Here is a 12,794-nt window from a genome sequence, read left to right on the forward strand (position 1 = left end):
TATTTTAGACTAAATAATTTCTAGAGTCACGTCTGATATTCGAAAGTGAATTAAGTTTTGGGGCACCTGGGTAACTCGGTTAACCATCCAATTCTTGATTTCAGCTCAAGTCATGATCTTGGGGTAGTAAATTTGAGCCCCGGCTCAGCTCGGGCTCTGCACTCAGCGGGGAGTCTGCTTGAGATTCTTTCCCCGTCCATTTGCCTCTCCCCGCCCCCCCCCCCGCTCTCAAATAAATAAATAAATCTTGAAAAAAGAAAGAAAGAAAAGTGAATTAAGTTTTTTTTGTTGTTTTTTTGTTTTTTGTTTTTTTTTTAATTATAACACATTGAACAGTCTTCACATGTCACCTAAGGAACCAGAGAAGACTGTAAGCCTAGAACATGGATTGATTTAGTTCATTAGACTATCACCTCGTTCTAAAGCAATGAGCAGTGTTTCTTCCTATATGAGTTGTGTTTCGTGAATTGTCAAATCTAATTTTATGTTCACCAGTATGCTGAACTATTTTTACCACTCAGTTATCTCGTCATTAAAGGAAATGGAACGTAGTCTATCATTGCTGATATATATGATTTTCTAAGGGCTAAAAACCTGGAGACAATTCTAAGTTCATTCTTTTTTGTGGGAGTAGAAAAATAATAGTGTTATCTGAAGACCAGATACCAGACTGAAGAGGCCTGCAAAAGAATTTTTCACTTCAAAGAGCAATGAAGGAACTTACATTAGGTCTGTTCTATTTATGATACTTTTACTCTTTTCATTAATGCCGATTGCTTTAAACAAAGGCTAATTGAATATAGCTAAATATTCCACTTGTTCTATAAGAAAAATATGACCTGTTTTGTTTGTTTTTCAGAGGGGAGTAAATTAGTGGCAAGGCCTGAAGATCATAGGTTATGACCCGTTGGTCACAGTATTTTGTAGCCTCACAATGTAAACTCAGACGATGCTTTTCTTTGATTTTTTTTTTATTGTAAGCATCCATATTTTCTATCTCAGCCAAAATAAATGGCGATCTTGCAGCAGGAAAAGGGATATAGCCCTTTTCATACACAATGATGTCTAAAATCACCTTTTTTATTAAAATCTTTTCTTTTTTTTAATATTTTTATTTATTTATTTAACAGAGAGAGAGGACAGCCAGCGAGAGAGGGAACACAAGCAGGGGGAGTGGGGGAGGAAGAAGCAGGCTCCCAGCGGAGGAGCCTGATATGGGGCTCGATCCCAGAACCCTGGGATCACGCCCTGAGCCGAAGGCAGACGTTTAATGACTGAGCCACCCAAGCACCCCTAAAATCTTTTCTGAATTAAAATCAAGATGAAGAAAGTATCTTCTCACTTTCTAGACTGTTCTGATATAATCCAATCTTTCTAAAACTATGAGAATAAGATTGTGAATAACATGCTGATCAAATATCTGAAGTGTGTGACCCTGAAAAGACATAGTGTAAGTTGGCTTCAAAAAATTATAATTTGGATTTAGGTTATATTAGTAGAAATACGATATTTAGCATCAAGGAGGTAATAATCCTTCTCTAATGTTCACTGATCAGGTTACCATTGTAATATAATGTTCAGTTTTGAAGAATATTCTCTGTGATGTTTAATTTTATGTGTTAATTTGAATGGGCCATGGGATGCCTAGATATTTGATTAAACAGTATTCTGGGTGTGTCTGTGATAGTGTTTCTAAGTAAGATTCACATTTGCTTCTGTAGAATGAGTAAAGCAGATTGCCCTTCCCAATGTGTATGTGGGGGGGTGGTGGAAGAGGGGGGCTTCATCTAATCAATTGAAGTCCTGAAAAGAACAAAAAGGCAGAAGAAGGGAGAATTTGCTTTCTTTGCCTGTCTTTGAGCTGAGACATATGTCTCCTCCTGCCTTTGGACTTGGACTAAGACTATACTTGCTTTCCTGGGTCTCTAACTTGCCGATCTTAGGACTTCTCAAAACTCCATGAGCCAATTATTTATAATAAACTATACCTATATATCTCTATATCTCTCTATCTAATCTCTATAACTTATTGGGTTTGTTTATCTGGGAACACAGATTAATATAGTCTCTAAGAGTGGCAGTGGTAAAGTAAAAGTTATTTAAAGGATGTGTTCAGGATGGGTATGGAATATATTAATTGTGAAAGTCTAGGCTAAAATAATGTATAGATCCAAAAAATTTATGTGTTTCAAGATACTGGTTTAGCTCTCATAAGAGTTCAAGTTGATTTAAAGATGTGACTCGGGTTTGGTTCCACATATTCATTGAGAGAGCCAGTCTGACAGAGGCTGTGCTGTTTTTAGTATGTGGGGTCCACAGTCAACTTGGGCATTGCCATCTCAGGCAAGCAGAGGGGTAAAACAGAAATCAAGCATAGATTCTCATGAGTCTAGCAATAGAGACAAACTCCAGAAATCATACAAAATCCGTGAGAGATTTGTCTATTTTATACTTGGGAAAGGGCTCCACAGATGACACAGAAGTTGAGCCTGATGATGAAGTAACTTGTTTCAAGGGACCTGCTCAGGCAGTTTCGTAACATTTAAATCAAACTCCACGTGATTCTTAGAGATATTAATTCTCATCTCAACAGTAATCCCTCCCCCTCTCTTTTTTTAACTTTTTATTCCCTATTCCGTTAGGATGTCAAATCCTTGAAAATAGGGACTTAAGAGGGTTTTTTTGTTAAATCTTTTGTTGTTCGTACAATGTCTCTAACACAGATGTTTTGAAGAAATATTTATCTAGAGTGTCCTGATGTCTCACTCTACCCTAACATATACACATATAATTCTGTTCCATGCAGTCACGGCTACTTGAAATACAATAGAGACAGGGGTTTCTATCTCCTAGATAGATGGCACCTTGAATCCTTATACTCATAGATGAAACATTTTTAGTATAAATTAATGAGTTTAAGTGGTTTCCATCAATCTCTTCCTTAAAGGTTTTTTAAGTAGCTTATTTGGAAAATCTCTGAGTGAGGAGGACGACATACAAGAATTAAATAATGTATAAATAAATAATTAAATTAAAGGTAGGGCTTAGACGTCTTTGTCTACCTCTATTTAAACTGTCTTAGTTTGTAGACTTTACATTATGATATTACATTGGATCAGTTCTTTGCCAGAATATAGAACTTAGCTCTCTCACTAGCAAGTGAGGATGAGAAAGAATCCAACTACTCCCGATGTATGTCACAGTGTGTCTGTTAACCATATATGCTGTAATAATTAATGATAAATGAATGGCGCTGGGATATATTACAAATTCTCTATAGGATTTAGAACTACTACAAGGGAACACTGAGTTAGTAAATGAACAGCAATGGCAAACTAAAAAATTCTCCTTTGTTAGGAAATGTGCTACATGAGAGAACATCTTATCAGATAAATACATGCTGAGTATAAGTTAAAAAAAAAAGCATACTAGGCTATTATGCTTCTACTTGCCTTACACTTAAAAAAATTATTTAAATTCAATTTAGCTAATGTATAGTGTATTATTAGTTTCAGGGGGGTAGAATTCATCAGTTGCATATAGCACCCAGTGCTTATTACATCAAGCACCCTCCTTAATGCCCATCGTCCAATTATCCCATCCCTCACCTCCCCTCCAGCAACCCTCAGTTTGTTTCTTATAGTTAGGAGTGTCTTATGGTATTTGCCTCACTTTTAAAACAGAAAGTGACTGTGAGTTGATTCCAACCTACTTTTGAATAATGTTTGCAGTTAATTCTCCGTTGGAAAATTTGGAGCTATTTTTTTTTTTTCCTGAAGAAAACTACAGGTTATTAGTGAAATTTCTGGTACTATGGGCTTCAAGTTGTTCTCTGTCGGCTGCCTCATAGACATGCTGTCCTTCATTTATGCAGATGGCACAGATGACCCACTATCAGTAGGATATTGCATCAATTAATGGCACATAATTGAGAAATAACAGATTGGGGTTAGGGGTGCAGTCCGTGAGTAGAGAGTAAAGTTTTCCCAGTCAGGAGTATACTGGCCCATATGGAAATTAAATATGTGACCTTGCCTTTAAAACCACCAGGATCTAATTGAGTTAACCATCTCTGCCACACAATGTCGTATAAATAACTAATATTCTTGTCATTATCGCCCCATGATATCCGTTAATGTTATAAATCTCTAAGTTTCACTATTCAAATAATACTGTTTCCATGATGACATTTCTGATGATACATTTTATTTCCATGTAGTACAGACTTAGCATTGTCCTGGAACCGCTTTAAACTTTTTAAAGTTGTAATTATTAAATACCACTTTAAATTAAAATTTATAATTTAAACTGACTGCTTAAAAGACAATTATGGAAAGCATTTCTAAATTCTAAATGATAAGAGGTAATGCATTATGCTTGCTTGTTAATAAAATATTAGCTATCACATGTTGGGTTTTAAGGAGACTTAACATTATTGTTTTTTCCGTGAAGTTCAGGAACCAAATGAGAAATAAGACACAGGAGTCACTATTAATTTTCCCACATGGGGTGATCAGGCCAAAATGCATTTTTTTCTATAGGCAGGCCAATTCAAAAGAGAGAGAATCTAGAAAAGGCAGAAACAAACAAGCTGAGTTTCTTTATTCACTCTCACCAAGTAGCGTGAGGAATGAGGAAAAATTTCAGGACATTTCTTTTCCTGAATTCCCTTGACAAGGAAACCTGGAGAATAGAGGGTCTCTCACTCCAAACACCATACTTACCTTCTCATGGCAAGTGTACAACATGTTTAATAATATTCTAAGCTGTTTACATGGGTGACCTCACATTGTCTTCCTGGTATGTTGTGAGTCAGGCATTATCATCTGCAAGAATAAAAGAGGGATCAGAGGCCGAAAGAAGTCAGTTAACTTTCTCAAATATTGAGAGGTCATGATTTTGAATTCAGGATTCTGATTTCAAAGCCTACATTCTTTGTTACTGTAATTTTCTGCAAATAAGTTATTATATATAATAGCAGCAGCCACATGCTGGCAGTCGGGGTAAAAATATTTCTTCTTTTTGAATGATTTGCAGAAATATGTTCAAAGCTGCTAATAAGCTTTATAAATGCAATCTCCAGCTCCCTGTCCCTGTCCCCAGTTCCCGTCCATTTTCTTGCCACTTTCTCACATTAAGAGATCCAGAGACAAGTCTAGGAAGCATGTTTTAGAGAAAATAAGCTCATTCCTCCCACCATTCAGGATTGCTCCAAATTCTTATTCTACATACATTGGATGCAAATGTTTATCTATCATCTATCTATCATCTAATCTATCTATCTAATCTATCATCATCAAGCTATAGCCTGTGTGTGTGTGTGTGTGTGTGTGTGTGTGTGTGTGTCTGATCTTATTTGTTACTCTTAGGAAATCCAATATTTCACTGGACTCAGACTTAGAGGTGGAAGCTCCCAGAAGGGACGGCCTCCATCTCTCGGCAATCTCTTCCTGGAGTTTTCTTTGGCCTCCTTCATTCTCTTGGCCAAAAGTTTAGCATATTCTGCAGCCTCTTCCTTATTTTTCTCAGTACATTGTTTCCTCAGAGTAACACACCAATGTTTGTGTTGGAGGACATGGGGAGTAATAGGAAGCTGAATCTTGGGCACTTTGGTTCTTGGTGTCTTATCTTCTTTGTTTAGGGCCTTTCTCACAGTGTACTGGCAGACATCATCTTCTTTAGAGAGACTGAAAAGTTTGCAGATTGTGCCAGCTCCTTTGGGCTCCAGGTGTCGAGGCTCAGTAGTACCAGTGAGTCCAGGAATATCCTTCTCTCCTTTTTTTACAGTGACCAAGTTGAGAACACACTCTGATTGGCATCCACAACGCAACCTCAAACAGATTTGCACTTTCTCTCTCCAGTCCTTCTTGATCTATAGCAGGAATGCCCCCTTACTCAGCAGCAGGTAGACACAGCCATGGGTCAAGATACCCTGCTTCATGGGGAAGACTTGTTTGTCATTGCCACCACTGATTTGGACCATGTAACCCTTCCATTCTTCACCTAGAGACTCAGCAGCAACTTCTGTGGCTATACGCTTCTCATAAAAGGTACAAAGTTTGCTTTCACCATCCATTTCAATGAGTTTCTGGCAGCCAGTAGCTGGGAAAGAGATGTTCAGCTTCACCCTAAAGCAGCCTACTGCCTCCGAGGCACTCCACAAAAGAACAAGCTATAGTACTGAAACATACCTTTGGCAAGAGCTTAGCTTTTTTGATCAATTAACTCTTTTCAGTACTCATGACTGTATTGGAATCTATTTTGACTGTTACTTTGAGCAATCTAGAATTTCTTAGGTAACTTCGGTCTAAAAAGTCTGTGTTTACTTAATACTGCCTTTGGTCTTTCAACTAAAGTTGTGTTTTTTTGTACTTCCCATATGGTCACTGATCATAAATTTCCTCATGGTAAAAATTAACTTGAACACATCATGAAATTTACTTTTCCAGTTCTGAAAATTATGTGTATTTCACATCTTTCTGAATTCTCTCAGCTATCTCCTCTGTCTTAAATATCCTTCCCTTTTTATGGGTCCATGAAACTCCTACTCTTTATTGAAGTCTCAAATATTAAGCCACTCAGTAAAGATTTTTAACTTCTTTTCCCACTTCATATTGTATCCCCTTTCATCATCAGCACTTATATGTAATATTGAAATTTCACTCGTTTCTATTATTTTAACTATGTACTAAAAAGAAGTGATTGCATCTAAATTATTTCTCTATACATTTATTCTAGTATATTTATTGACATAAATTACTCATAAAACATGTTTATAGAATGAATACTATCATAAACTTACGCAAATCCATCATTCACTTAAACATTTTACCAAATACAATATTTACAAATAAAAATACTACACACAAAAAGTCACCTAATTTTGGTAGAGTAGTCCATACCAAACTTGAATAAATTATATATTTCTTAAATTATACTTGCTTTCTCTTTTTTTCCCTGTTACAGACACAATAATCATGTGTTGTTAAGAAAGCTTCTGATTTTTTTTTTAAAGATTTTATTTAGTTATCTGACAGAGATAGAGACAGCCAGCGAGAGAGGGAACACAAGCAGGGGGAGTGGGAGAGGAAGAAGCAGGCTCATATCGGAGGAGCCTGATGTGGGGCTCGATCCCATACCACCGGGATCACGCCCTGAGCCGAAGGCAGACGTTCAACCGCTGTGCCACCCAGGCGCCCCAGAAAGCTTCTGATTTTTACAATTAAGAGTATTCTCTCTTCCATCGTCAGCAAAATAATATTTGATCAAGTTTCTTCCTTTTCTTTAGCCAATGTGTACTCCACGTCTGCAGTTTTATTGTCATATTTTTAGTCCCTCAACACCAGATTTTTTTTTAACTTATGGAAAATGAGGTAGTAAGTCATGTAGGTGTCTCACCATCTCAAATTTTGAATTAATAGGTCTCAGCAAGCTGTTTCCTCAATGCTTTATTTTCACAACTGCATAGCCATTCATTATGTTTCTCTGTGGATTTTAATCCTCTTATAACCTACACTTTTCTAAATGTGACATTGCCTAAGTATCATTTGTTTTCTTTTATTGTTTATCTCTATAAATAAAATTTCAATCCATTTTTAATTATTCAATTCATTTTAAGTCTGTTAATCTTTCTCACCATAATTACATGGTGATGTAATATGACAAAAAATGCAGTACAATGTAAACTTGACTAGCTCATGAATTTTCATTGCCTTCTTCTAGGAGAACCTGGCAAAATGATTCCTTTGCTTTATCTTCTTTGCCAACCCTCTTTCTGTAACTTGACTAGCTCATGAATTTTCATTGTCTTCTTCTAGGAGAACCTGGCGAAATGATTCCTTTGCTTTATATTCTTTGTCAACCCTCTTTCTGAATTAGGGAGGTGATTCTCAAATTTCTGTGAATCCAGTTCAGTTCAGGTACTTGATGATTCTGCATTCTGCACGATTGCACCCTGCAAGGTACTCCTTGAAGAAGACTGGAGTAAGTGCATACAATATATATATTTATATTTTTCATCTCTAGTGATACTGCTCGTGTAAAAACATTGACCAACATTTGGAAAATAAAGCTTACAGCACATGGATTATAGTTCATAATTTAGAAAAATTCTTGCTGTATCCTGGTGATTGATTTTACTCAAAATCAAGATGTTATAAGTTTCTATTGTTCCCCAAACACTGTGGCAGTTCTAGTCAGAAGCTATCCCTTGTTAAAAAGTTATTGTGCATTGAATTCTTCTCTATTCTGCATATGTAACCGTAAGTCAATTCTGTGTAATCACAACCTCAAGAGACCTTAAATATTTCTTTGGGTTATTGAGGTGGGATTGTATTTTGTAAGACTTTCCAAAAGGTAATATACCATTCAGTAGGGAGCAAGTAGAACTATTTATTTGTCACTTGCAAGATATATATAATTGTATGTGTGTGTCTGTGTGTGTGTGTATGCTTACATACAATTTTACTGTATGTAAGGTACTTCTGTACCTACTAATTTAGTAATACATAGTAGTTATGAGTGGGTTTTTTCAAATCAGACTTCCTGTATTTCTCTTTGTTCTGCTGCTTATGAAATTTGTATCCTTGAGCAAATTACTTCATATGTCTCTATGCCATTTTCTTCATCTTTAAAGTGCAGAAAACAATATTTTCCTAGTGTTGTTATAAACATTTCATGAGATAATGCAGGTAGAGCAACCCTTCAAGCGCTGTTAGGATAATACGACAGGCAGAGGGGATGTAAAGATTAAAGCATACAGTTTCTCTCTTCCATGACTTAAATCTAGATCTGCTTATATAAACTGAAAAGAAAGAAGTTAGAGTTGTATCTTAGGATAAATAAATAAATCATGTAGTTGATAAGAGATGACAATATTTAAACCTCTTCTCATGTGCTAGCTGCTACATAGTCTTCCTCCTAAATACCTTTCACTTAATACAAGCATTTTAGCAAAGCAATGTAAATTCATAAAGTACTCAAAAGTCAAAAGTTTGAAGGCTGGAACACCTGGGTAGCTCAGATGTTGGGCATCTGCCTCAGGCTTGGGTCGTGGTCCCAGGGTCCTGGAATTAGCCCTGCATCTGGCTCCCTGCTTCTCCCTCTCCTTCTTCTCCTCCCCCTGCTTGTGCTCTCTCGCTTTCTCTGTCAAGTAGATGGGTAAAATCTTTAAAAAAAAAAAAAAAGTTTGAAGGCTATCAGCACCACTGGCTTAAATATAAGAAATGTTACAGGAGTTTTTGTGCTGTTTACATGTTAGATATTTTGGCTTTTAGTATCTTTTATCATGTTCTATATAAATATGGTACTTAATAGAGAAATAAGTTAATGTCAAAGTATTGAGGATCAAATTTCTGGCAAATTCCTCAAAGGCAGAACTTGAGGAGTGAAAAAGTCATAGGAATAAGCACTTTCTTGTATTGACTAGCTTGCTAAGCCAGATGGGGAAGATGGGGAAAAATGAGAACATGACATTATGTCCAAACCCGGCTCAATAATAAAGAGGAAAAGCTTATCTGTGACAAAGACTAGAAAAAAGCAATGAAATTAGGGTGGCTCTGTAAGAAAAGAATTTATATTTCCCAGAATGTTTTTCTGACAATCTACAATGAGTTTGGTAAGCTTTTTATAAACATCACAGCCTGCCCTGCTCAATATTGCATGAGCCCTTTCCTAGTAGGGTTAGGATATTTGTGTGCAGATACAACCATCTTATAGGTAAAAAAACACAAAGAGAAAGCTGACAACTTTCTGGCATTTCAAATTCCTATGCCTTTGAACTCTGATTTCTTCTCTTCTGAGGACTGTGACAAAAGGACAGTTGCACAGTGTTTCTCAATGGCCTCTGGCCTTTCCCAGTTGTCCCTTACATGGAACGCTAAGGCCTATGTTAAGGATACTTATCATGCAATGGGTAAGTAATGGTAGAAAGTACTTCATTTACTGGCTTTTTACATATAATTCAAGATTTAGCTATATGCTTCTAATGATTATGTTCAGTAATAGTTAAAATGTTTTGCTACTTGGAGTAAGTTTGTCCAATTCACTCTATCTTTTGTATTACTTTACTATGAAAAGAACTCTTAGGAACCTAGAATTATAACATTAAGAGAGATGATGATTGTTTTCTTCTCAGTCCTATCATTTGGTGATAAAAGTAAATTCCTTTGAGTTTAAGGAATTTGAGCATCCTATCATGTAATGCTTTGAAGTAAAAATCAAGAAGTCCTGATTTTTTGTTGAGTAATGATCTGATGATGTTAGTATGTTATACATACTTCTTAGATTCTGNGAAAGTAAATTCCTTTGAGTTTAAGGAATTTGAGCATCCTATCATGTAATGCTTTGAAGTAAAAACCAAGAAGTCCTGATTTTTTGTTGAGTAATGATCTGATGATGTTAGTATGTTATACATACTTCTTAGATTCTGCGATGCATTCTTGGGAAGTTAGCAATCTACAGCCATTCACAAATGAGAAATGAGAAATACAAGAAGACATTAATTTCCTAGGTTGTTGGGAGATTTCATAATTACCTGTAGGTATAACCTCAAAGCATATTGCCAGGAAGCCCAATGTATAGTGTCCAAAAAGTATTCCAAATAAAGCTTAGTTCAGGACCTTTCCGGTAAAGGGACATTTCTCTCCTCTGAGTAATCATAGACTCTTCATGGTCTCATGGTAACAAAAAGGAAAGAAATCCATGTCTTGAATAACTCAGGAGCTTTGATTCCCATTGACATTAAAAGAACTGTTGATGTGATATCTCAAATACTTCATACAAAATAATAAATCTATACTCTATAAAAAGGAAGCAAAAAATAGGTTTTTATTGTAAAAAAATAACCTTTGCAAATATTGAAACTGAATCATACATGACAAAATGGTAGACTTCTATTTTTTGTTCTAAATGGCAAATATAACTGTATTATTTGTGTATCCTTCTTTTTAGGTTATGTGAACATGGATTATACTTTGTTTGAGGTNTAACCTTTGCAAATATTGAAACTGAATCATACATGACAAAATGGTAGACTTCTATTTTTTGTTCTAAATGACAAATATAACTGTATTATTTGTGTATCCTTCTTTTTAGGTTATGTGAACATGGATTATACTTTGTTTGAGGTGAAAGAATACCATCATCACAGTTCTAGGTGAAATTGTTAGTCATTCCAAAAAAGTCATCCCAAATACGCAGGAGCACTTTAAGTGGGTGGTGGTAATACAAGGAGATTACAAATATGGAAAATATTGTGATGATTGTTCTCTAAATTGTGGATATCCAAGTCTTTGGTATGGCCCTAATTTGAGGAGAATGCTGGAGTACTGAGCATACTAACAGAATAATAAAAGGGGCTGGGAGTTGAAGGTGGACTTAATAGAGATATTGCAGGAGGCAGTTGGGTACCAAACAGTTGTGACTGAGCAACCCAATCTGATTTTCAGTGAGCATAATTCATTCTAAATTTGAGTAGATGATGAGCAGAAACTGATGACCTTCTGTGTTGGGCGTAGGAATTACGGCTGGAGGAAATTCTAGACTTCAGAGTGGGGCTCTGATTAAATTTGAGGGGAAATGCCAAAGTCCACAAAAATAAATCGGAGCTAACATAATGAAAAAGTCATTTACTTTCAGATGGATTCTACAGATATGATGAATACCAAATTATAATAAGCACCACCATCTTTTCTCTTTGGTATGGCATGCATGCCTACTCATTCAAGTTTATCTTTCTCTCCATCATATGTGTTACCTTAGTTACCAAGAGAAAGAGACTGCTACTTGGCCTTGCTCTGCACAGTACAATATAACATTGTGGAAATACTTATTCTCCCCTAAATGAGGACTTGTAGCATGAACTAGTTATCAGATGTGGTAGAAGATTAACGTCTTTTTGGTTTGCTTTCTGGTACAGATATTAAACTGTTCCCTCTTTGTCAGCTTTTTAGAGTCTTTTTGAAAATCAAAACACAAAACCCTTGAGTCAAGATCTCAAAGTTGCAATTCCATCTTTTCAATAACTTGTTATGTAAATTTGGTAATTCATCTCTTTGTGATTCCCTTTCTCATCCTAGAAGAGAAAATAATAACTGTCACTCATCTCCATTCTTACTGACATTGTAAAGAATTAATTATTAATGACTACAAAGCACTTCCTAAACAGAAAGCAATAGATGTTCTTTAAAATAAGTCTTTTTCATAATACAATTTATACTGCCTGTTTGTATTTGGTGGAGATGTTCATTTATTTATGATTCATTTTAAAGAAAATAGAATATTTTACAGGGGAAAAATAAATATCATCACCAAAGAAATAGTTAAAAGCTTCCAGCTAGAGTTTTCATTTTTATCCCTTTGTGTATAGACTATATGCAACAGTCCATACTTTCATTTAGTGATTTTCATAACATTGACACATAAATTAAAGGAGTTAGAACTCATATCTTGTGCGTATTTGACAAGCTCTAACAGAATTGTTTGCAAAATTTTATTGAAATCCCTGCTTTCATTTATCTTTGTTAGCACAAGCCCCAGAAATCAGTGGTATGGAATTCTTGTATAATTTAACTCTAAGAGAATTAAGTGTGCAGGTGTTCAGAGAATAGCCTATTTTTCTAAGTAAATAAAATCTTTTGGAAGAAAATATATTATTTTTATTACCTTATGAAAGAATATTAAATTGGCTTGATTCATTTCTAAAAGAACAAACCAAAAATATATTGCAAAGAAGGAGATGAGAAACCAAGAAACAAAAATGCAATTAGTTGCTAGTAATCTCACGTACTTGAAAT

The 12,794-nt window shown here is 35.5% G+C and overlaps 1 pseudogene; it reads right to left on the minus strand.

Moving 5' to 3' along the window:
* LOC117797285 overlaps window positions 1-12,794 on the minus strand; it is a 137,709-nt pseudogene that overhangs the window by 12,622 nt on the left and 112,293 nt on the right.

Source organism: Ailuropoda melanoleuca, chromosome 20 (assembly GCF_002007445.2).
Source record: "Ailuropoda melanoleuca isolate Jingjing chromosome 20, ASM200744v2, whole genome shotgun sequence".
NCBI lineage: Eukaryota > Metazoa > Chordata > Mammalia > Carnivora > Ursidae > Ailuropoda > Ailuropoda melanoleuca.